We start from the raw sequence: 24,129 nt of genomic DNA on the forward strand, positions 1-24,129 counted from the left end.
TGCTTCTTGAGCATCAGATCATCATATTATAGTGATTTCTGAAGGATCATGTGACACTGAAGACTGGAGTAATGATGCTGAAAATTCAGCTTTGATCACAGGAATAAATTACATTTTACGATATATTCACATAGAAAACAGATATTTTAAATTGTAATAATATTTCACTATTTTTCCTGTATTTTTGAAGCCTTGGTGAGCAGAGACTTATTTAAAATAAATAAATAATCCCACTGGTGGTGTATTTCTTCTCATGTACTCACCCTCATGTCGTTCCACACCCGTAATATCTTATTTTATCCACTTAAAGCAACAAGGAGACTTTATCCGAATGCTGGTCAAATAGATGATAATCTTCCAGAGCTTCAAATCTCCCTCTTGACATCGAGGTCAAGTCGCTCGCAACTAAATCCAGGGTACCCCCAGGATCCTCCAACTTAAATTCAAGGCTTTTTAAGACCTTTTTAATACCATTTCAAATGAAATTCAATGCCAACTTCGTACCCATTCCGACAGAAGTATGAGGGGAAAATGTCAAATACGCAACAGCGTTGTAGTGTGCACGTGTGTGTAGGCCAGTGTTAATTTTGGCAGTCATTTTTGATTCAGTCTTAGACTTCATCTTCAGACGAAAATGCTTATTAGTCTTAGTCACATTTGAGTCATTCTGTCTTTCATAGTTTTAGTTGACTAGTTAAAGGTCTTTGCATTTGTCAACTTTTAGTCATTACTTTTACTCAAACTGCAGTTACTTTACTTTTGGTAGCTATTTTATATGTAGTCTTTAGAGAGAAAATGTCATAATTCCGTGGTTCTCCAATTTTTTTGAGTGCCGTACCCCCTGGTACTCCCTCTCTTCCACTTAGACTGCAGTCACAGCTTTTCCATTAAGGGACAATATTTGCCCCCTTTAATCAATATTCCCATTTAATTTTTTACCTTTATAATACCTTTAAAAAAAAAATGAATAATGCTTTAAATAAAACCATGTTCAATAAATATACAATGTTAAAAAAACTTTTAATATTAATACAAATATTATATTAAAATAGCCAGTAGGTGGCGGTAACTCACTGTCTTTATGAGTGTGTCATCGAGTCATTCATTCATTGAATCTCACGATTCGTTCAAAGCCACAGATTTCGTTGCAAAATAGAGCAATAAGCCTGTCTATACTGTTTTAAATGCAGTACATCACTTAATGTTACCCTTTTGTTGTTTTTTAACTGTTGTATAAAATCAATGTCACATTTGAAATCGTGTGGATATTCGGGGTTCGGGAAACATTGCATTATTGCTCGTATAATATGATCAACATTAAAAACACTGCTGGATATCATCCTGCATTTTGATCGCAGATTTAGTCGCAAAAACAGCACAATAACTCGTAACAGAATACAGACGGACTGAATGACACTTTAATTTAACTAGAAAATCTCAAATGAAGATCGCTGAACTCCAGCTTGTCTGTGTTTTCAGATCATCCGCGCTTCTTCAGCAGGGTAGAGCGCGCGGTTGCCAGATACTATTGAAAAGACCGTGTAGAAAACATGTTCTTTTAACAGAAAATGTCTGATTTGGGGTTTAAGTTATTGAATTCTGGCATTTGTGGCCACAGCGGATTAAACCAACCCTTTCCCATTTCAGGTGACAAACTAGGCTAGGCTACTATTCTGTACTTCACTTGCCTAGTACCGGTAAGTAACCATAGTAACGGGTGCGCACGCTTTCGCGCTTTCTGCTATGACGTGGAGCGCGAGGTGCACTCTACGCTGCATTAATTTTTAATCAGCCTACATTAGTTATAGTTAATTTTGTTACGGTATGAACTTAATCCTAGGAAAGACAAAAAATATAAGACCTTTGTAACGAAATCCAAGACTTTGTATACCAAATTCAAGGCTTTTAAGGCCTTAATTTAAGATGATCAAATTTAAGACTTTTTCAATGCTTTTAAGACCCCGCGGGTACCCTGTAAATCAGAGACACAAACGAGAGTCTGTCATTAACCCTATCATCATGTGAGGAGATGCACTCGCTCTGTCACGGTCAGATGTCAAGGACTATCATTCAGATGTCACATGGGTCAATTTCATGAGATTGAGATGTATACATCACATGAAAGCTGAATAAATAAGTTGTTATGATAGGAGAATATTTGGTCGAGATACAACTATTGAAAATCTAGAATCTGAGGGAGGAAAATCTAAAAAAAATCTAAACATTGAGAAAATCTCCTTTAACCCTTAATCACTGTTAAAAAAGTCAGACTGACCCCAAACTTTTAAAGAGCGATTGCGTAAGGAAATATAATTTTTTTATATGGAAAACTATATATAATTTGTTTTATTTACTTCTCAACTATACATTTATGCTGTGTTTTTGTGGAAATTTTTACGTTTTTTACCTATTTACGGAATTAAAGTGCAATGACCACATGTATCCAATAGAGACTAATTTTCACTTCATTTTTCTTGATGCTTCAACTTCTCCTCACAACTTTATGATACATATTTTGTGAATATTTATTTAAACATTTTGAAATACATAAAAAATCTGTAGTTTTGTCAGAGTTGGAATTTGTTGTTGTTTTCTGATATATTTTGAATTATCTGCTTTTGCAGAATTATCAGTGTGTGTTATTATTATTATGCAGTGTGTGTGTGTATGAGATAGAAAGTTCGTTCCACTTTGGGTTTATGCTCTACGACCAGACCTTGATTTAAATGTAATTTTTTTTTAACGATTTATGTAAAAAATGCCAGTTTTGTTTATTTTATTGGCCAATTTATGTAAAAATGCTCTCTGTTGCAGTCACATACATTTGTGTGTTTGTGTGTGTGTGTCTGTATGTATAAGATAGAAAGTTCGTTCTACTTTTTATTTATGCTCTAGGACCAGACCTTGGTTTATTTATAGAAATGTTCAGATTTATAATGGATTTTTTGACAAACAATATAAAAAAGGTCATTTTTTTTCATTTTCCCATTCATTTTCAATGTGGGGTCATTTTGACCCCAAACACCTTAAAAGGTAAAAAAAAAAAATTACACACCTTTAGAACAACCAAATCAAGCCCAGTTTTTTTGAGTTTCATGCCCCTGAGATGAAGGTATCACTTTTAAAAAATTAAGGTAAAGTCAGCCTGACCCCAAACAGTGATTAAGGGTTAAAGTTGTGCATTTATGTTCACGATTGTGCTGCATTCACTCACAAAAATACATGTTTTATATATTCACGGCTGGAAATTCACTAAATATCTTCATGGAACATGATCTTAATATCCTCATGATTTTTGGCATAAAAGAAAAATCTATAATTTTGACCCATACAATGTATTGTTGGATATTGCCACAGATATACCCGTGCGACATGTGACTGGTTTTGTGATCCAGGGTCACATATGTGGTTTTCATGGTCAAGCATCTCTATTTATCACCACATGTCCACGCAATGCCGTCATAAAACATAATGTGAAGTCATTATCGAGGTTTAAGGTCACAGGGCAACACTGGTGATTGTTTACTAGGGTCAAACCATCATACAAAAGCACTGAGTTTTAAACATTACACTACATCCCATAACCTGGCCCACAGCAGATGTTGCCATGGTGATGCCCTGAACTAAACATACGCGCCACTGTTGTGACATGGAAAATGCTAATGAAGTCCAAAGTCACCTCATTAACCCACAAATGTTCCTGCGCTGAAAACAAGACAATGGTTTTCCTAACGAGCCGCTCGGGCAACATCATGGAACAATGGAGGAAAAATTTATGTTTTTACATAAAAACATTGATATTAGCAGATTGTTGTAACATTCACAACACAAAATCTATCCAGGACATTAACCCAAAGCTCATTAGCATATGACCGGCCACATTTACATAACACCTATTTCATATTCAGCTACTTGACCTAAATATGAACTTTGCTGAAATAGGTCAGAGATTAACAAAAAGCTAATTTACATTTAGAAGTCTTGGCAAAAACTGTTTAATTATAAAAGCTATTCATGTTATTTTGTGCTAATGTTGCATTGAATTCTAGGGCGCAAAGCATTGACCTCAAATCTTGCACTATAATAATATTTTATATATACATGCATATTTCTAAAAACATACGCTTGGTTAGATGCTAACTGCATTTCATTCCATTTGTACTTGAACTCTTCACAATTACATTCAATCTAATTTAATTAAAATATAACATGAGCAAAAAAAAAAAAAGTTTTTCATATTTTTAATTTAATTTTAATATTTTCAAAGTTTTTTTTATTATCTCAATTCATTTTTATGTCATTATTATTATTTTAGCACTGTAATTATGAGAAGTTTTAGTGTAAAACTAGCTAACAAAAAAAAAAAATCAGTAAAAAGAAAGAAAATGTTGTTTTAAGAATGTTATTAGTTTTAATTTTATTTAATAACCCTGTCCCAGACTTAGTGTGTTATTTCAGAGTTTATAATCTAACATTTATAAACATATGCAATACGCACTTTTGGTTAGATGCTAACTGCATTTCATTATCTCTGTACTTGTACTCTACACAATTTATATTACATCTAATTTAATTAAGATATAAGATGAGAGCAGTTGCAAGTATTATGCCGATTTTATTAATTCATATTATTAACATGCCGATATAACTGCTCTATTAATGCAACACAAACTCTGGCTGGTTATTATATACACACATCGGGTGGGAAAAACTAAATGACCTCTGAAGTGACAATTGTGGTTAAGGATGAGAATGTTTCAATTAAATTATTCCAGGCGTAGCGTTGACTTCTTCACCTCAGCATAAGAGCTGCTCCTCAAGAGGAAAGTCACGAGGGCAGCTTTAATTGAGTGATAAAATGGGCATGTGAATCAGTGTGTGAAATATAAAGACTAGGGATGGGAAATGAGGAATGTAATGCGATTCTCCTTAATGATTCCACTAACGATTCTTTTGTTCTGATTCAGTGAGTGAGTCATTAGATTGATTCAGACGTTTAGGAATAATTCTTGAGATTCATTACAATATAACCGACTCATTTGAATCACTTGTAATTCTTAAGATTCATTATAACCGACTCATTTGAATCATTTGTTCACAAAACGGATGACAATGACTAGGGATGGGATGGGAAATGAGGAATGTAATGTGATTCTCCTTAACGATTCTTTTGTTCTGATTCAGTGAGTGAGTCATTAGATTGATTCAGAAGTTTAGGAATAATTATTTTGATTCATTACATTATAACCGACTCATTTGAATCACTTGTTCACAAAACAGGTGATACTGACTAGGGATGGGATTGGAAATGAGGAATGTAATGTGATTCTCCTTAACGATTCTTTTGTTCTGATTCAGTGAGTGAGTCATTAGATTGATTCAGAAGTTTAGGAATAATTATTTTGATTCATTACAATATAACCGACTCATTTGAATCACTTGTTCACAAAACAGAAGACAGTGGTTGTTTTCTATATGCATCGGTGGACAAATGCGGATTAAAAGGCGGATCTGAACGGCATGAACAGCCTTCAGGTTCAGTATTTATTTATTTATTTATGTTTTAAAAGCACAACCGGTTCAGAATAAGAACATTGTGACACACAGCACGATTTTTCGTCAGGGATTTACAAAGCATTGAATGGCTGTCAACACAAGCTCTCCAGGGGACTCGTGCAAATATCAACTCACACAAACACACTTAAACACCTCTGAGGGTTCAAGACAATATAAAGTTTCTCACAGGACGCAGTCTGCATTAATCTGAGCAACACAAACCATTACACTCACATGTTTATGTTTACTCCGTTACACTTCAGGGACAAAAATATCCTCAGAAGTGAGATAAATCTGACAAGTCCTGCCTTAGGGAACAAACAGGGACGTCCGTTATTGTAAAATGCATTTATACATAAAATAATTCATATACTTGTTAGTGGTAAAGCACAGCAAACTATTTTTCCACACTGAATGTGAAAATTGGATTGGAACAATGAGTTGGATGTCGCAGAAATAAAAACCAAGGCAATGACACATTTACAGACACTAATTGTGACTTTTTAGGACAAAAATCTCAAATTAAGTTGATTGTTTTCCTCATATTCTCCATTGTTGCGGCTCCTCTCTTCCCAGTCTGTCAGTAACGCTCTGTTTACTTCCTGTCTCTAAGCCCCTCCTTCTGAAAAGCACACTGTGCTCTGATTGGCCGGCTGGATAAGTGTGTTGTGATTGGTCGAGCGCTTCGAGTGTGTTTGGGAAATGCCACGCCCCTTTCCATAACCCCCTGTTTCAACCATTGACTGTAAAAAGTAAGTTCGTAGTGTGTGTGACGTCAGCCGTAGTGTTTCTGAAGAGCGTTTTTGAAGCCTGAAGTGGGCGGAGCCGGCCGTTGCCATCTTGGGAGCGTCACTCCCGGATAGCGTCACTCCCGGATAAACGACAATGGGCAGCGAGGCGAGATTAGCTGAGGTGACGTGACGCTAACAGACGGCTAGTAGTGAAATCAGCAGCAATCCACCTGTCACTCAAGTGGCCATGCCCTTAATTATGCAAACTTTACGGCTTAATATAATTTAAACGGATAAGTTATAAAAACATTAACCCCCCTCACAGTCGTCATGAAGGGCAAAATTAGCTATATAGACCAAAACCACTTTTTGCACAAACATATTTGTTTCTGCTGTAAAGTTGAGCTTTTTAACATGCAGGTCTATGGGATTGACTCTCTTTGGAGCCGGTCTCTAGTGGCCAGTCGATGAACTGCAGTTTAAGTCACTTCAGTGTTGGACTCAAGAGAGAGAGAGGAAGGTTTCCGCTTGGTTTCAACACACTACTGACCAACTCAACCAGGCCCCGCCCCTTTATTCTGCGTATTAATCATTTAAATGAGGAATATTGTGACGTGTTCGTTCCCGGAAGAAACTCGAGACTACAATGGAGGCGTTTCATGAGTTCAGAAACACTGATATAGAGAATAACTCCCGCTGGAGGTATTAGCGCGATAGCTTATAGACACAACATATCTCCTTTTTCAAGGTCCAACAACCTTCTTCTTAAATGCTTCCTCAATCTCTCAGTCCCTGGAAGGTAGGAGCAGTCGGATCTAAACCTTGTGTAAACTCACACTCAGGGGACGCGGTCTGCGCAGACGCAGGCTTTTTAATTGGTTTCATTTGAATGACTGTAAAAGCCACTGTGTTATTAGATTATATTTATCCCCACAGCGCGGCTGCTTACATCAGCGCTGAAAGAGAGATTAATGCACAGGATTTTAAACTGCGCTTTAATATTCCATCCAGATTTATCCAAACAGCTGCGTCGAGCCCTTCACATTGAGCTCTGTGGAGAGAAGATTTACCAGCATTACATGCAAAGAGCTTGCAGAACTTACCAGGGAACATTACGGGTTCAAAAACACACTTCAATCTGTTGATTACCACAGAAAAAAAGAAAAAAATGACTTCAATTTGTCACTCAGTTTGTAAAAAAACACATTAAATGTTTAATGTGCATCTCGTCTTTTGCTTCAAGCACTTAAGAGTAATTGTTTCATAAAAAAAATTGAGCTGTAAAGTGTCTAAATCCTTTTAGTGTCAGGACGACTGTAAACAAACGCTTTGTTTTTTAAAAATAATTTTCTGTGATGAAGAAAATGAGCATTACGCCACAAACACCGTCTATAGAGCTAAAGCTAAAGCATTGAACCTGAAACGTTCCTCCTCCACCTAAGCTACGAATGCAGGGAGCTTTTGAAACAGTGTTTACACAAAACAGCAACACTACCTGAAAGAAAACAGGCGAGCGGCGTGCTTTAATGTCCCGCGGCTGCATGAGTTCAGCCAGCCGCGGTCACATGCTCCAGTGAAAACATTTCAGCGCTGACATTAACAAGAGGCCGACATTCCCGATATCAAATTCCACATGTTCGCCAAAAGACACATTTCAGAGACACATTCTTCCGTATCTCAGTTGTTGGAGAGCTAATGGCAAAAAAATGCTTTTCTTATGTAGGATTTTTGTCTTGTTTTCAGTCCAAATGTCTAAAAATCCTTAAATTAAGAAGCATTTACTAGATGAGTAAAGACATAAGAAATTATATCTTGTTTTCTGGAGATTATTATAACTTTTTTTTTTTAATCAAGTGAGTTCTATCTTAAAACAAGCTAAATGATCTGCCAATGGGGTAAATAAAATAATCTTGCTGTTCAATTGAATTAAGATTATTTTTCTTGTTTTCCATTTTAATTAAGGCGAGACACTACATGTGAATAGGGTAACATTTTTAACTAGCGGATATCACCATGAAACTTTCCCAGTTGATTACCTACATTAAGATGAGAAAAAAATGTATTACAAGTTTTCTGTAATTTAATGTTTCAATATGCAAATTAGGCAATATCTAATTAAATATGCGCTCATTTGCATCTATTTAAAAAAATGAAATCTGAGTATTGGATAAAGCCAGGTTCAAAATTATTTTTTCATTGTGTTCACATGTTAGATGGGAAAAATTACAGAGGGATTTATGGATATCTACTTTTGTTATCCTGTAAATCAGAATATACTGTCAATAGCCTTAAAAAAATGATTTTCGCCTTGTTTTTTGGAATAAAATGTTATATAAATCAGGCTAGGAATAATATATTTATAAATCCCTCTGTAAATGTCTTTATAATATAACTAGGCACAAGACTGGAGGGTTTGGTGTGTATCGGTGCGACTGAAGTGGAGATTTCGGACTTGGAGAATGAGAGAAAAGTCATTTTGAGAAAACGGGCTTTAAAGATTTATCATCAGCCAATGAGATTGCGCATTCAGCCCTGTTACTTTCACGATTGGTTGCTGATAAAAAGGAAATGACCATATTTGGATCCGACAGCATTGCACAGGAGAGAGAGAGCTTTCTAACGGTATGTGTGATGACGGAGCAGACAGAGATCGCGGATCATGATGATTCAGAACGACAACTTTTGCTGAATATATGAGAAATCTACAGACGCAAACAGACACAGTTAGTAAAATAAAGACCTAAATGTGTATTTCAGACTTTTATTCACCACAAGACTGAAAATCTCAAAATTGACCAGTAAAAAACAACGATGTTTTTGCCTGCCGTGTCTCGCCTTAAGATTGTATTTCTTGGTTTCCATTTAAATTAAGATTAATTATCTTATGGGGTAAGGAAAATAATCTTAATTCAAATGGAAAACAAGATTATTTTTCTTACCCCATTGGCAGATAATTTTGCTTGTTTTAAGCAAAAAACTCACTTAATGTAGGTTTTTTTTCTCATATATAATTTCTTATATCACTTTACTTCTCTAGTAAATGCTTCTTGATATAAGAATTTTTTGATATTTGGACTGGAAACAAGACAAAAATACTGATTTTTTTTTCAGTGTACTGGTACTTTTATCAACAATGTCAAAAATGTGCTCACATTTACCAAGACTTCACAAAGCCTGCAATCAAAAGTTAAAGATCTTAATATGAAAACACTGTGAAACCTCAGATCTTTTAGTGAATTGGTTCATCTGGTTCACCAAACCGATGCGTTCGTGAGTTGTAATGAATCAGTTTTGAGAAGTTAATGACTCCACCACTCAATGTATAAGCGGGTTTCGACTGTCCGTGTCAGACACGTATGTCTCTAAATGAGCCGAAAAGCATTTGTACGGATGCTTTAGCTGCAAAACTGTCCCAGAAGTCAAGAATATTTGTCACAGTCACATTCAACATGCGGGGAAAGCCCAGAACATGATGTAGTATTAACATTAATCTCAATTAAGTTGGAAACAAAAACACCCTAATTGCAATTTAACAAAACACCATAATTAATATACCTTAATTACATACATTTTTAATAAAAAGGATCACAAAACCAGTCTGGAGTCGCACGGGTATATCTGTGGCAATAGCCAACTATACATTGTATGGGTCAAAATTATCGATATTTGATTCTTTTATGCCAAAAATCATTAGGATATTAAGTAAAGATCATGTTCCATGAAGATATTTAGTAAATTTCCTACCGTAAATATATAAAACATGTATTTTTGTGAGTGAATGCAGCACAATCGTGAACATAAATGCACAACTTTAAAGGATATTTTCTCAATGTTTAGATTTTTTTGCATCCTCAGATTCCAGATTTTCAAATTGTCTATCCTAACAAGCTTTCAGATGAAGTATGATCTCAATTTAAAAAAATGGACCCATGTGACTGGTTTTGTGGTCCAGGGTCAAATATGTGTCTATTAAAAATGTAACATGCCACAGTGGACATTAGCGAAAAATAATGAAGTTAAGAACCAGATTTAATTGAATCAAACTGTTCAAAAGAACCAATTCATAGAAATGACTCAAACTATTATTAATCTCTTACCTTTCAAAAGTGTGGAGATCGTCTTATCCAGATTTTAAGTCTCCGAATACCTGAAAAATAGAACCAATTTTAATTCCATGAATTCTAAACAGGAATATTATCGTTAACTAAAACTAAAACCATTACAAAAATAAAAATAAAGATTAACTGAAATACACCATATAACTTAACTTTGTAGACATTAAAAATATTTAACAACTATAATAGTATATCAATGATAATTAACTCTGTTCTATTTAATTCTATTCCTGCTTAAATAACGAATTAAACTTAAAATTAATAAAATGATTATGTCGATGACTATCATCATTATTACTATGATTACATAAAGTATTTTAGACTTTATATATAGAATAAAAGTACAACTAGTGGATTATATTGCTTTGCAACCTAAATGTCAAACTGTTAAAAAAGTAAAATAACATAAATAATAAATATGGTTATTTCAAAAACACAAGACACTCCAGGGATTCATTATACGGCGTATGTTTAATGTGTGTTTGTTATTTTAGTAAATAAACAATTCATTCATTTACATTTATATATTATGAACAACCAGTTTCGATGTTTTTCCTGAAGCACTGATAAAATTCGTTTCTCACTTGAGAATAAATGGCTGTTACATAAAGTAGATTTTATGCAAATAATCATGAAATAAGCAGAAACGATATTAAAGAACATAGAGTGAGAGTATCAGCACCATGATAGGTTTGCGAAAAAGATTCATGTGTCGAGTGTTTATGTTTAATAAACCCAAAGGCATTGAATATTCGAAACTGGATGTTACCCAAGCCTCACTCTGCCCTTCACAATGTCAACGCTCACACATCATTGTGTTAGATTCACACACACACACACACACACACACACACACACACACACACACACACACACACACACACACACACACAAATGTGCTTGTTAACGGTTATTGTAAAATGTGCATGTCATAAAAACCTCTTATTAAGGCGAAATACACTGCGTGAAAAAGTGAGATAGGATGTTTTTCCTGAAGGTGGAAAGTCTGTCACCTCATAGACACACACACACACACACACACACTCCAGACTGGCTATGTCTGAGTATCTCAGTCCAGGTGACAGTGTTTCTCTGACACATTTATAATGGATGAACACATCCACACACACTTTATACTGACTCACGACACACAATACTTTCACACACACACTCCGCGAGACGGTCGTTCGGTTTTATATATATTAATCGATCACAATCACGGTTTAAATATAAATCACAGCAACTTTTTGGCAACATAAGCAAGTGCTTTCCTTCTACATTACATTGCAAACTAATTATTGGTAGAGGTTAAAGATAAATGCACTGTAAGTTGCAGTCAATATTGCCAGTTATTTAATATTATAAAAGCACAATTATAGACGCGTAAACATGTAAAGTGTTGGATTATTCTTTGCATAATGCAATATATTAATTCTGAATATTCCAACACAGAATGATGTAGTTAATATTTCACTACATTATTGCTTATTTGTAGGTTTTCATGAATTCAGCCTCACTTTTCTACAACTAGAGATTTTTATTTATTTATTTATCCTTTATTTTACCAGGATAGTCCCATTGAGATATAAAATCTCTTCTTCCAGGGAGTCCTGGCCAAAATGGCAGCACAAAAAAAGTGTCACATAAACAACTTACAAACATAAAACGAAAAATCTTACATAAAATTTTATCCAGCACTCATAAAAAAAAAAAAAAAAAAAAAAAAAAAAAAGCGACTTAACAAAACATACACACGTTTCCTTTAGATTGGTCAATAAGAGATTTTTAAAAACTTTTAAATAAAAGTTTAAATAAACAATCCCACGCTTCTCTGTAATGCAGGAAAAGCTGAAAGTCACATACTTTCCTACAATATAGTAGTTGAGAAACTGTGCATGGAAATAGTTGCATGTCCGAATTTATAGTAGTCAAAAGACTTCCGGCGAGATTTTTTAAGTGTGCATTCAATGGAGACTTTACTATCCCATGAGGCCACAGGAGAGGATTTATAAAGTGATGCAACAATTAGTTTAGAGCATGCAATTGTGAGGTAATAAATTCACAATTTTGGCCAGGATAATCCTGTAAAAGAGATTTTAATCCCAGCGAGTCTTCTCTCCTGGTTAAATAAAGGTTCTAAACAATTATGAGGAAAAAATCGTGCGATAAAAATACTAATGACCTTAATTTGTATTTTTTGTTCTGTGGCAGAAACAAGCTTGCATAATTATCAGCCTAGATTAAAATCAACTCAAACTAAAAACATAAACTAATTTATAAAAGCAAAAACACAAAGAACACATGCAAAACTATCACATGTACAAGTGACGACTTACAACTGGAGACTGTGTGTGTGTGTGTGTGTGTGTGTGTGTGTGTGTGATTTCTGAATCTTAATTGACTATTTACTAAATTTGAGAAGAACCGAAAGCTCAAATTAACATTTTTACTTTTTGTCTTGTTTTTCTGTAGACATCTTTATATCTCTGAGTGTCTCTAGAGAAATTGAGTGTGTGTGTTTGTGTGTGTGTGTGTGTGTGTGTGTGCGCGCGGGTGTGTGTGTTGGGCAGTATTGATTTCTGTGACAGTGGTAGATTGAGGAGGTTGTAGTGACATGTTCCTCACATTGCTGGCCTGATGGAAATGCTGCAGGACAGGCACTACAGCAACAACACACCCACGGGTCACTTTACACACACTGATGCTCGGGGAACACCGGCAGCCTGTGCACACAATTCAGACAGCTGTCAATCAGAAGAGGTCGAACAACAGATCATGTACACAAACATATGGAAGCTTGTTTCCGCCACAGAATGAAACCTTTTAAAAGACAATTGCGAGTTTGCATCTCACAATTCTGACTTTATTTCGCAGAATATAGTTAGAATTGCGTGATAAAGTCAAAATTTTGTGTTATAAAGTCAGAATTGCGTGATATAAAGTTGAAATTTTGTGTTATAAAGTCGAAATTTTGTGTTATAAAGTCAGAATTGCATGATATAAACTCGCAATTTACGTGTTATAATTTTATTTCTCGCAATTCTGACTTTTTTCTCGCAATTGCAACTTTATATCACGCAATTCTGACTTTATGACACAAAATTTCGACTTTATAACACAACATTTTGACTTTATATCACGCAATTCTGACTTTATGACACAAAATTTTGGCTTTATATCGCGCAATTTTGACTTTATATCGTGCAATTCTGACATTATATCTCGCAATTGCAACTTTATATCACGCAATTCTGACTTTATAACACAAAATTTTGACTTTATATTATGCAATACTGACTTTATATCTCGCAATTTCAACTTTATATCACAGATATAAAGTCAGAATTGCGAGATGTAAACTTGCAATTGTTCTTTTTTTTTATTTATTCTGAGGCGGAAACAAGCTTCCATTCAAACACGCACAAACTTACTTCATTCGGCCATAAAATCCTCATTCAGTTCACAAGGCTAGAATTTCCCCCATTGATCTCATCGATGTGAGTTTTACTCTGAAAGTCTGAAAGACAGTGGCAACAAACTTTAATACTAGTGTGTTAGTATGAGCAACCGTAATAGAGATACTTGCAATAACAAACAGCACTAATTAGCACACTGTTATTATCACGTGCATGTGACATTATGCAAATTAAATATGCATGAAAGCCATTTTCACAGCAGTAAATAGATTATACAGACATGAAATGAGCAAACACACAGGTAAATATAAATGTGTGTGTTAAAATTTGGATTATTCTTTGCAATTGAGCTTGTTTGCTTGTCTAAATTTAGTGTGTGTATCAGTGAATGACGTGGATGGTGTTTTGTGTTGAAGAAAAGACGTCAGATTCTCGTTTTAGAGAGCAGAGGAGGAGGGAAACACTTTCTCTCTCTCTCTCTCTCTCTCTCTCTCTCTCTCTCTCTCTCTCTCTCTCTCTCTCTCGCTGTTAAAAGAGCGTTTGGTGAAGGAGAGTCGTATAATGGCTGAACTGAAACACAAATATTGGGGTTAAGAGGGATCGGTAAAGTGAGCGTGAGGGGTTTTATTCAGTTATGAGGACAGATTTGACTCTAAATCTGAAAACACACAACTCTCCATTGGGAAAACACAAGTTTAGTCCAGTTAATGGGACATTTCATCAGATTTCTAAGGTAAAAATCATTTATAAAATGAGGATATGTCAATATTCTTCAAATATGTGACCCTGGATCACAAAATCATAATGGATCATACGGGTGTATCTGTGGCAATAGCCACCAATTCATTGTATGGGTCAAAATTATTGATTTTTCTTGTATGCCAAAAGTCATGAGGATATTAAGTAAAGATCATGTTCCATGAAGATATTTAGTAAATTTCCTACCATAAATATATAAAACATGTATTTTTGTGAGTGAATGCAGCACAATCGTGAACATAAATGCACAACTTTAAAGGGGATTTTCTCCATGTTTAGATTTTTTTTTTTGCACAATCAGATTCCAGATTTTCAAATAGTTGTATCTCGGCCAAATATTGTCCTATCCTAACAATCAATGGAAAGCTTATTTATTCAGCTTTCAGATTATGTATACATCTCAATTTCATAAAATTGACCAATGTGACTGGTTTTGTGGTCCAGGGTCACATATGTGAACTCTTCATCGCGATTTCAAAATAAAAGTTGCTGTGGGTTTTCATATTTTAATGCATGTCCACATATTCTTTATCACAGAGGCTGTAGCATTTCTACTGTAAAGAAGTGACCAGATATTAAAGATTAAGTAAATATTAATTTGGCCAATATTAAATAAGGATTTGATCTGCTGTAAAGTGTAACAACACCAGGCCTTTGGCGCCCTCTGCAGGCATTTGTTATAATACATTGATGATTGTTTATTATATTATGTGTTGTTATATGAAACCATAGGATTACATGCTTTTGATACTTCATTTGAACTAAATATTATTGCCTCATTGTTATCATATATGTATTTTAAGTTATTTTAAAGGCTTAGGTCTACCATAAATATATTAGATTACTCGATTAATCGTCAAAATAATCGACCGATTACTTGATTACAAAAATAATCGTCAGTGACATTCCTAAACCTCAGAGTTACAGTAATCATTTACAGCCCTCAGTTTGAATGGACCTTTTCTTGCATAAAGCCCGCAGATAAAATTTCAATGAAGAAGTCGAGGGAAAGTCCTCGCCACGGCAGAAAAGCAAACATGCATGTGTGTGATAGTAATGAGTTGCTGACCTCTCTTGGATCACTTCACTTTCTCCTTTAATTAGGTTTGAAATGTCAAAATGAAACTTCTTTCTGTCTTGGTGACTCTTTGTGTGTGTGTGTGTGTGTGTGTGTGTGTGTGTGTTTGATGCTCAGTCTACCAAAGTCTTGGCTTGACCCAGTTTGAAATTAGTCGAAAACATGAATGGACAGAATGCGAAAAAAGAGACACAAAGACAAGAAACTTCAAGACAATCTGACCTCTGTGCCTATATCTTCTTAATTAATCAATATTTCTGCATCCTAGTAACATCTCATTAAGGTGTCACAGCAGTGTGTGTGTGAATGCAAGTATAGAGTAATTAAGACTAAAGATGAACAAGTCACGAGTCATTAGTCATGAATGTTTAAGTCAGTATACAGAGTCCTATAACACACACACACACACACACACACACACACCTGAGTTCGCAGAATCTGCTGACTGCAGCAAAATCCGCACGTGAGCAAAGACCATTTAACACACACTCAATCGCTGTCCAGCGGTTTAAATTCAACTCAAAACGTCCACAACCCATTTAGCTAGCTTGACATGTCCAATGAAATCAGACATCCGTAGAGAAAGAAAACTGTTGCATGTAACATGGGAATTTCATCCATTTATCCACATTTATTGGAAAGTGAAACGTGTCTCTATGAAGGTGGTTGTAAAATCAAAAAAGGATCTAGTTACGGTTATGGATGGGCATTTATGTGTTTTGTGTTTATCCAGTCTAATCGAAGTCTGCGTCTCTCCCCCGACTTTCTTATACAAAAGTTAATAACGCTCAACATACAAAAGGTAAATAAGGATTTCCCACCTTCATCTCTGCCTACAGACTGAGCTCGTGCGTCATCCTCGCGCCAGTTATTCAGACAATAAAGCGTAGGCCTATGTATTTCATAGAACATTGAGTCTAGTACTATATAAATTACAAAGGTTTAATTGGCATCTTTATTTCAAACGACCCGACCGACCGCGACCCGAAAATCATTAAAAATATTTTTGGATGACTGGTAACTGCGGGTAACCGCTCATTTTGGATCAACCCGTGCATCACTGGTGCACACGCTACATTATGGCCAAGCATGCGCCCTTAAAATAGCATCTGAATAACGCACCACTGACTTTAGACTGGGTTTTTCCTGGTCAGTGGTGGAACTGTTTTCTGGAACCGCAAAATATCACCAGGGAACATTTGCACCGGATCACGCCTTCTCTTTACGCAGCACCGCCCCTGGCGCAAGTTCAATCCCTAATTTACCGCCGTGCGTCTGTGGAGGGAAAAGTTCGCTGTGCGCGAGTGCAAAACATCAATGATACATGCGGCGGCGTACTAAGTCAATTGCGCTGGGTGCAAGATACGGCCCATTGACTGTGAGAACGTGTAACTCCCATCTTCCCATAACAACATCAACAACAACAACAACAACAACAACGCTAAAACACAGCCAGCTAAAGCACAAATTTAATAATAATAATAATAATACGTTTTATAAATAAAGCGTCTTTCCCAAGCTCAAGGTCGCTGAAAAATTCTATTTAAAACCGTCTATAGCGTTCTCATTATAATGTCATGTTTACATCATGTTCTGGCGAGTGGCTGTATGACCCTGGAGATGGCTCTGCTTTCATGTCATCATCATCTCCATATCCATCATCATAATCGGTACGTGGCTAAAGGGAGGCTCATCACCATAGTAACGGGAGATCTATATGTTGGTAAAGAAAGACCACGACTCGCACAGACACAAACAAAAGCACACATACAAAAGGAGCATTCTCACCCGCTACGAGGGTCTCGTTTTTCATAAAATATGAAAGAGAGAGAAACACAGTGGATGCTCGTGTATGTGAGCACGTCTAAATCATTAACGGCCTTCTCTCTTTCAAACGCCACTGATGCAAAATCTCAGTTCAATTCCTGCAGCTTTCATGACTGATTAAACCGAGTATGTGGGAAATCTATATTATCGGCCAGCTTTTTACATAGTTGGATATGTAGTAAATCCGGCTTTATCTGCATATATACAGTGCACTCATGTAAAGCAATAAATGCTATATCACAAATCTCGCCTGCTTGTTATATTATAATTGAATGGCTCCTCCCCCTTTTCAAACAGCCAATGGCGTTTAGTTTAGTTTACCTCACAAGTCAAGTCGTAGTTGACGGCACCATGGAAGCGAATCCAAACGCTGATGATACGCTGGATTCAATAGTAGAGGTGTGAATAAATTAGATGAATTTCATTCTTAACCAACGTACAGTTGCAAAACATAATAAAATGTGAGCGTTTGAGCAACCGAACACACACTCCAACACATATTGCTCTGTGACGTGTCAACGCTCGCTTTGGCCAGGTGGTGTTTATAGCATAGGGGGCGGAGCTTCAGATTCTAGAGAGCATTTGATTGGACAGAAGATGTGATGAGAAGCGGTGATGTTATAAAAATCCCTGATCCATTTTAGTGGAAGTGAGAGACTAAGTTTTGAATGCTTATATCTCCTAAATGCTAAATTTTGGAACACACCAGCTTATTCATAACCTTAAGGCTAACATTTTCATACTAAAAGCTACAAAACGTACATTTTGATTTCAGGGGGCCTTTAAGTGAACGCAACCAGTAGGGAGAAAACTGATAATGCTTATAATTTGTTCTCATTTATTGCGGTTTAACGATGTTTTAACTTTTTTTGATCAGTTAGGCTAGTAGTTTCTTGCTGTGGTATCCAAACTGGAATTGATAATTGTGAAATTCCCATGAAAATATTGCTGTTGTAACATCCTTATTAGTAACATGGGTCAAAAAACGATGAAAAATATAACTTTTGTCTATTTATTTGTGAAGTTTGCAAGCATGTAAAAATATAACGCTAAATAATAAAAAATCCCTGACCTTCAGGATAGACTTCATGATTCAGGATTTTAATTGAATATAAAACCTCTGCTATATAAATCCTCACCGCTAAGATTGCATCACACAAACACTGAGGTTACAAACGTTTTTAACAGCATTATAAACTGTGTATTTTAATAGACTATAATATCTGAATAAATAAATATGAATAGTTACGTATTATAACTGTGATTCAAATTATTTTCAATAAATGACACGGCGGCGTATAATAAGGAACTGTAAATGCCTCAAGAACACCTTTATAATATATAATATGCATTCCTCGTAGAAATCCTCATTTTTCCATCATCCTCACTGTGTTATGTAGCCTGAGGGTCTGTTGAAATTATTCGGAGCGACTCGGTCCTGTGAGTGTGGAAAATACGATAGGAAAATGAGATCTGTAGGTCTGATGAAGGTGGCCAATGATTTCTGAGCCGATAGTTCATGATGGATTGAATCAAGGCTACGCTGTGAGAATAACGGATGAGGGATTTTCTAGTTTCTAGCTGGTGTTTGCTTCACCTAGAACATCTTTTGTGTTGTATTTTAAGCTTATTTCTAATGTGATTTGAGTGCAGAAATTACTATTAGGGGTTTGTTTAAATGCAATAGCAATAGTAATGCCTTAGCAAATGCTACTAATACAGCTTTACAGACTCATCAGAAACCAGGTACTGAGAGATGTTTCCATTTCTATTTCTCTCTAACACAATCAGGCTTTCTAACGGTTGATGTGTTTTAGGGAGCTCATTTTTTTTCCCAGACGCTATCAAAATTGACTTGAGATTCAGTGCAGGATTGATCCTGCAGCAAGTTTAATCAAGCGGCAGAAAATTGAGAATGGAAAAAAGAGCCGATCTGTCTCCTTTTCTATGCATTTACGTAACTTGCCACCTCTCGTACCACTGGATCTGGCTCAGAAAACACACTCAGCGCATTACCCAGAGCTCAGACCCTTTGACAACGACACGATGGAGACATCGGACAAAAATAAAGAGAAAACGAGCCGTTCTGAAGCGCCGAAGTTGTCAGAGCTTGATAAATGGGTGCTATCACCACGCATGTGTGTGTGTGTGTGTGTGTGTGTTTGTGTGGTCCTCAGCTGACTGATACGGACAGAGTCGAGTGTACAGGGTGTCTGTCGGTGTCTATGATAAGGCACATCTCTCTCTGTTCAGGGACGGATATAGAAACCATAGATCTGTCTCTCTATCTTAGCTCCGGCTCTAATCAGAATCCCGTCCACCCACTCTATTTCCTGACACACTGGAATAACACACATCTCCCAGAGGCTTCTCATCACACAAAACCATAATTCATCTCTACAGCCTTTAGTGATGACACACACAAACACAAACACACATCTAAGTATGTAGAGGAGAGTGCGATTTTGATGCATCATATGCAAACCTATGTGTTGTTTGGCCGTGGCGTCTGCATGTGTTTGTGTGTGTGTGTGTGTGTGTGTGTTTACATGATGTTAGCGTTAAGGCTGAGGGACTAACCTAAACCTGCCGAAATAATGGATCAAACACAACACACACACACACACACACCTAAGTATGTAGAGGAGTTTGAATTTGAACCTATGTGGTGTGTGTGTGTGTGTGTTTACATGATGTTAGCGTTAAGCCTGAGGGACTAAACTAAACCTGCCGAAATAATAGATAAAACACAACACACACACACACACCTAAGTATGTAGAGGAGTTTGATTTTGATGCATCATATGCAAACCTATGTGGTGTGTATGTGTGTGTGTGTGTTTACATGATGTTAGCGTTAAGGCTGAGGGACTAAACTAAACCTGCCGAAATAATGGATAAAACACAACACACACACACACACACACACCTAAGTATGTAGAGGAGTTTGAATTTAATGCATCATATGCAAACCTATGTGGTGTGTGTGTGTGTGTGTGTTTACATGATGTTAGCATTAAGCCTGAAGGACTAAACTAAACCTGCCGAAATAATAGATAAAACACAACACACACACACCTAAGTATGTAGAGGAGAGTGAGATTTTGATGCATCATATGCAAACCTATGAGTTATTTGGCCGTGGCGTCTGTGTGTGTGTGTGTGTGTGTGTGTGTTTACATGTTGTTAGCGTTAAGCCTGAGGGACTAAACTAAACCTGCCGAAATAATAGATAAAACACAACACACACACACCTAAGTATGTAGAGGAGAGTGAGATTTTGATGCATCATATGCAAACCTATGAGTTATTTGGCCGTGGCGTCTGTGTGTGTGTGTGTGTGTGTGTGTGTGTGTGTGTGTGTGTGTGTGTGTGTGTGTGTGTGTGTGTGTGTGTGTGTGTGTGTGTGTGTGTGTGTGTGTTTACATGTTGTTAGCGTTAAGCCTGAGGGACTAAACTAAACCTGCCGGAATAATAGATAAAACACAACACACTCCGCCCCTGCTGGGCTAATAATAAAACACACCTAAAGCCATATTTTTTCTTAAGTGCATATGGATCACAAACACAAAGCGCCGAGTTGAAGCAAGAAAGGCGACACCGATCACTGTGCTGCTGACAATGATAATAGTTTAAATTATGTTGCACATCTTATTTAAAATAGTGACATTTCGGAGAAGAGTAAATATTGCACGACCATACTACAGATCTAATATTCCTGAACAATTAGGATTAGTGTAATTTTTTAAGGTATTGGCGAAATGCTGGCTATAGAGTCCATTACAAATTTCCCTATCAGGGACAATAAAGTATATTTCAATTTCAATTCAATTCAATTTCAAATACCCCTCCTCAAAACTGGTTCTTAAACATTCAAGTTGATTGTACTTTTTTAATTTAAGGCGGGAACTTTTTTTTTTTTTTTACAGGGCAGGCTTTAGTCAGTCGGAACAGTCAAGGTTGATTTAGTTTATTTTAGCTCAATTTGACACAATGAAGGCGGTGAGACGAAATGCATTAGATTGTCCACTTCCGTCCTGCGTAGGATGAGAGCACAGAGTTTGTGGCCCTAGACAGACGAGCAGCTTTCATGTGAGATGACCCCATGACCTCTGACCTGCAGGTGTGTAACGAGTGTATAATGATGCTCTGGAGTCAGGACTGTGCAGGTGGCCTGCAGCTACGACACACATGCGTAAACACACAGGCGAAACTATCGTGCAAAAGTTCATTTATTTCAGTAATTCAACTTAAAAGGTGAAACTAATATATTATATAGACTCAATACATGCTAAGTGAGATATTTCAAGCCTTTATGTGTTATAATTTTGATGATTATGAAACCTTTTCACAATTTTTTCATAAGCTGTAAGCCATAATCATCAAAATTATAACAAATAAAGGCTTGAAATATCTCACTTTGCATGTAGAGTCTATATAATAAATGAGTTTCACCTTTTAAGTTGAATTACTGAAATAAATGAACTTTTGCACCATATTCAAATTTTTCGAGTTTCATCTGTACTATACGACTAATGCATATTGGATTTAAAATTTAGGTTTCTCAAAATGCAACGCTGCAAACTCACAAAATAAATTAACTCCTTCTCTGCCAGAGTTTTATTAAGTCACCCGTCAGCATCAGCATTTTTGAACACATTCACAAATCTTTAATGACCCCCAGAATATTTTGTAGTATGATTATTTTAAATAGTCGAAGAAAGAACAGAGCCTCTTACTTTACACAGATCTTTTTCTTCGCTAGTTTCTGGATCCAGAGATGCTGTATTATAGCGGGAATGTGTGTGTGTGACGTCCCCGTCGGCTGGAGTGACTGCAGTTACGCCCACTAAGTGGCAAAAAGACCCTTGTTTTCAGGGTGAATGCCAAAAAAAACACACTAAGCACGTCTAAAATGGGAAAGAGCTTTGAGATTGACTGCACAACTTGATTTGACAAGAAATCTGAGGTATATTTTTACAGACTGCCGAAAGCCACAGAACAGAGAAGCAAATGAATCACTGTGATGCACAGAAACATCTGGATCCATTTATAGTTATCATTTTGTGTCAATATGCTGAATTTAGGGGTGAAATCATACCCTATATATTGGGTTGACAACTAATCACTTAAATATTTACCATCGCATATTCTGCATAATTGGATGTTTTTAAATAAACACTGACAAAAAACTACACAAGTTTTAAGGCTGGACGATATGATGATATATATAACATTGATATAAGTGATCATCTATATTGTATTTATATAAAGTATTCACAGTATTTCCCCGGCGTGGAAATCAGGCTCATATAAATGTCAGGCAACACGATTCCTGCTGCGTGTCAATATTCACGATCACTGGATCTTTGGCGAGTTGTAAGGATCACTATATCGAGTCCAACCTTTAGTTTAAACTGATAATCGTTTGTTTTACTGGCGTTTTCGCAGTTTTCCCTGTTAAATCCAGTCACTCAGCAGCTCTTCTGCCACTCAGTCCAGCTGAGGGAGTGTGTCCCCGTGGGAAAGTGACGTCAATGTTGTTTTACATACTTTACTTATAAGTGGCTTGTGGGATTTTCATAATAAGAGATTATGGTGAACACCCAAGGAATGGTTCTTTGGTTGATGTTAAAGGGTAACTAAACCCTAAAACAACTTTTTTTAGTTAATGATCTGTAATACTGGGGCTTTATTAATGCTGTTCATTGATTCAAGTAATTTTTTTGACATTTGGGTATAAAGTGTTTTAATTCTACAATAATGTGGTGTAAAAAGTGCTGCCCTCTTCAGGCTGAACGGTGGTACTCCAGTTGAATTTTCCTATTGGATGTTGTGGGGCCCTGTGACGTAAGAGGGTACCAGATAACCACGCCATTGCCTACAGAGACTTCACTTTTCCAGCTTTTTTCAAATATTGCCAGTGGGTGGAGTCAGGCTCTGACTAGGGGTTTAGTTACCCTTTAAAGCTGATTTCTGAACTCGGATGTTTTACAATTGACCCTTTCACAGGGAGTTTGATTGACAGGCGACCAATCATAATCTGCCATCCGCTGAATCCACCATTTTGTCCGACAAAGCGGTCAGGAGAGTTAGTAGATTAACGTTGGAGGATTTGAACTTGAGAAGCGGAGTGTACTGACGCCTTTCCGCGGTTAAAACAACATTCCTTCTGATGTTCATTCATGTTTATTTGATGCTATAAATGAACTAGAAGGAAGAAATGATCGGTTCACGAGCAGCTTTAACTGAGCGATCTGTCACGACACATTAAAGAACCACAAAACGCTATTTATTGTTTAAATTTCTTTAAAAAATGACTAAATTTAAAAGTTAAGACTTTGTTTCATATCTAAAGTAACCTGGTCTGTCCAGTCTCAGTGTGTTGTCAGTGTCCTCTCTGCTCCGCGATGTGTTTTTCACTGCATGAGAACATGGTGTGTGTGTGAGAGAGGCGTGGCTTGTCGGACATAGCAACAGTAACTAAAGGGGGCGGGTCTTAGAACGGTCAATTGGATTGCATTCCGGGTTAATTTGTGTTAAAGTGAACTGCTTTTGATGAGGTAAAATTGTCCAGTTACCTGATAATGCATTTCTCCTTGCTACTCGTCACAGCAGAAATCACGCTCGCACTCTTTCCAAATTTT

General features: G+C 36.4%; 1 protein-coding gene and 1 long non-coding RNA gene across 3 annotated transcripts in view; one reads left to right on the plus strand and one right to left on the minus strand.

Annotated features, from left to right (window-relative positions):
- Positions 1-24,129, plus strand: part of chrm2a (cholinergic receptor, muscarinic 2a) — a 109,443-nt gene that overhangs the window by 36,108 nt on the left and 49,206 nt on the right. The window lies entirely within an intron of this gene.
- On the minus strand, positions 270-24,095 carry LOC307004360. 2 transcript variants are annotated; one of them, XR_013799016.1, is made up of 4 exons: positions 24,064-24,095; positions 13,028-13,125; positions 10,385-10,434; positions 270-405 (listed from the first exon to the last, which is right to left on the minus strand). It is a non-coding gene; the product is annotated as an uncharacterized lncRNA (long non-coding RNA). The 2 variants fall into 2 exon arrangements; XR_013799017.1 differs by lacking the exon at positions 24,064-24,095 and adding an exon at positions 13,834-13,912.

Source organism: Phoxinus phoxinus (genome assembly GCF_949152265.1).
Source record: "Phoxinus phoxinus genome assembly, chromosome: 9".
NCBI lineage: Eukaryota > Metazoa > Chordata > Actinopteri > Cypriniformes > Leuciscidae > Phoxinus > Phoxinus phoxinus.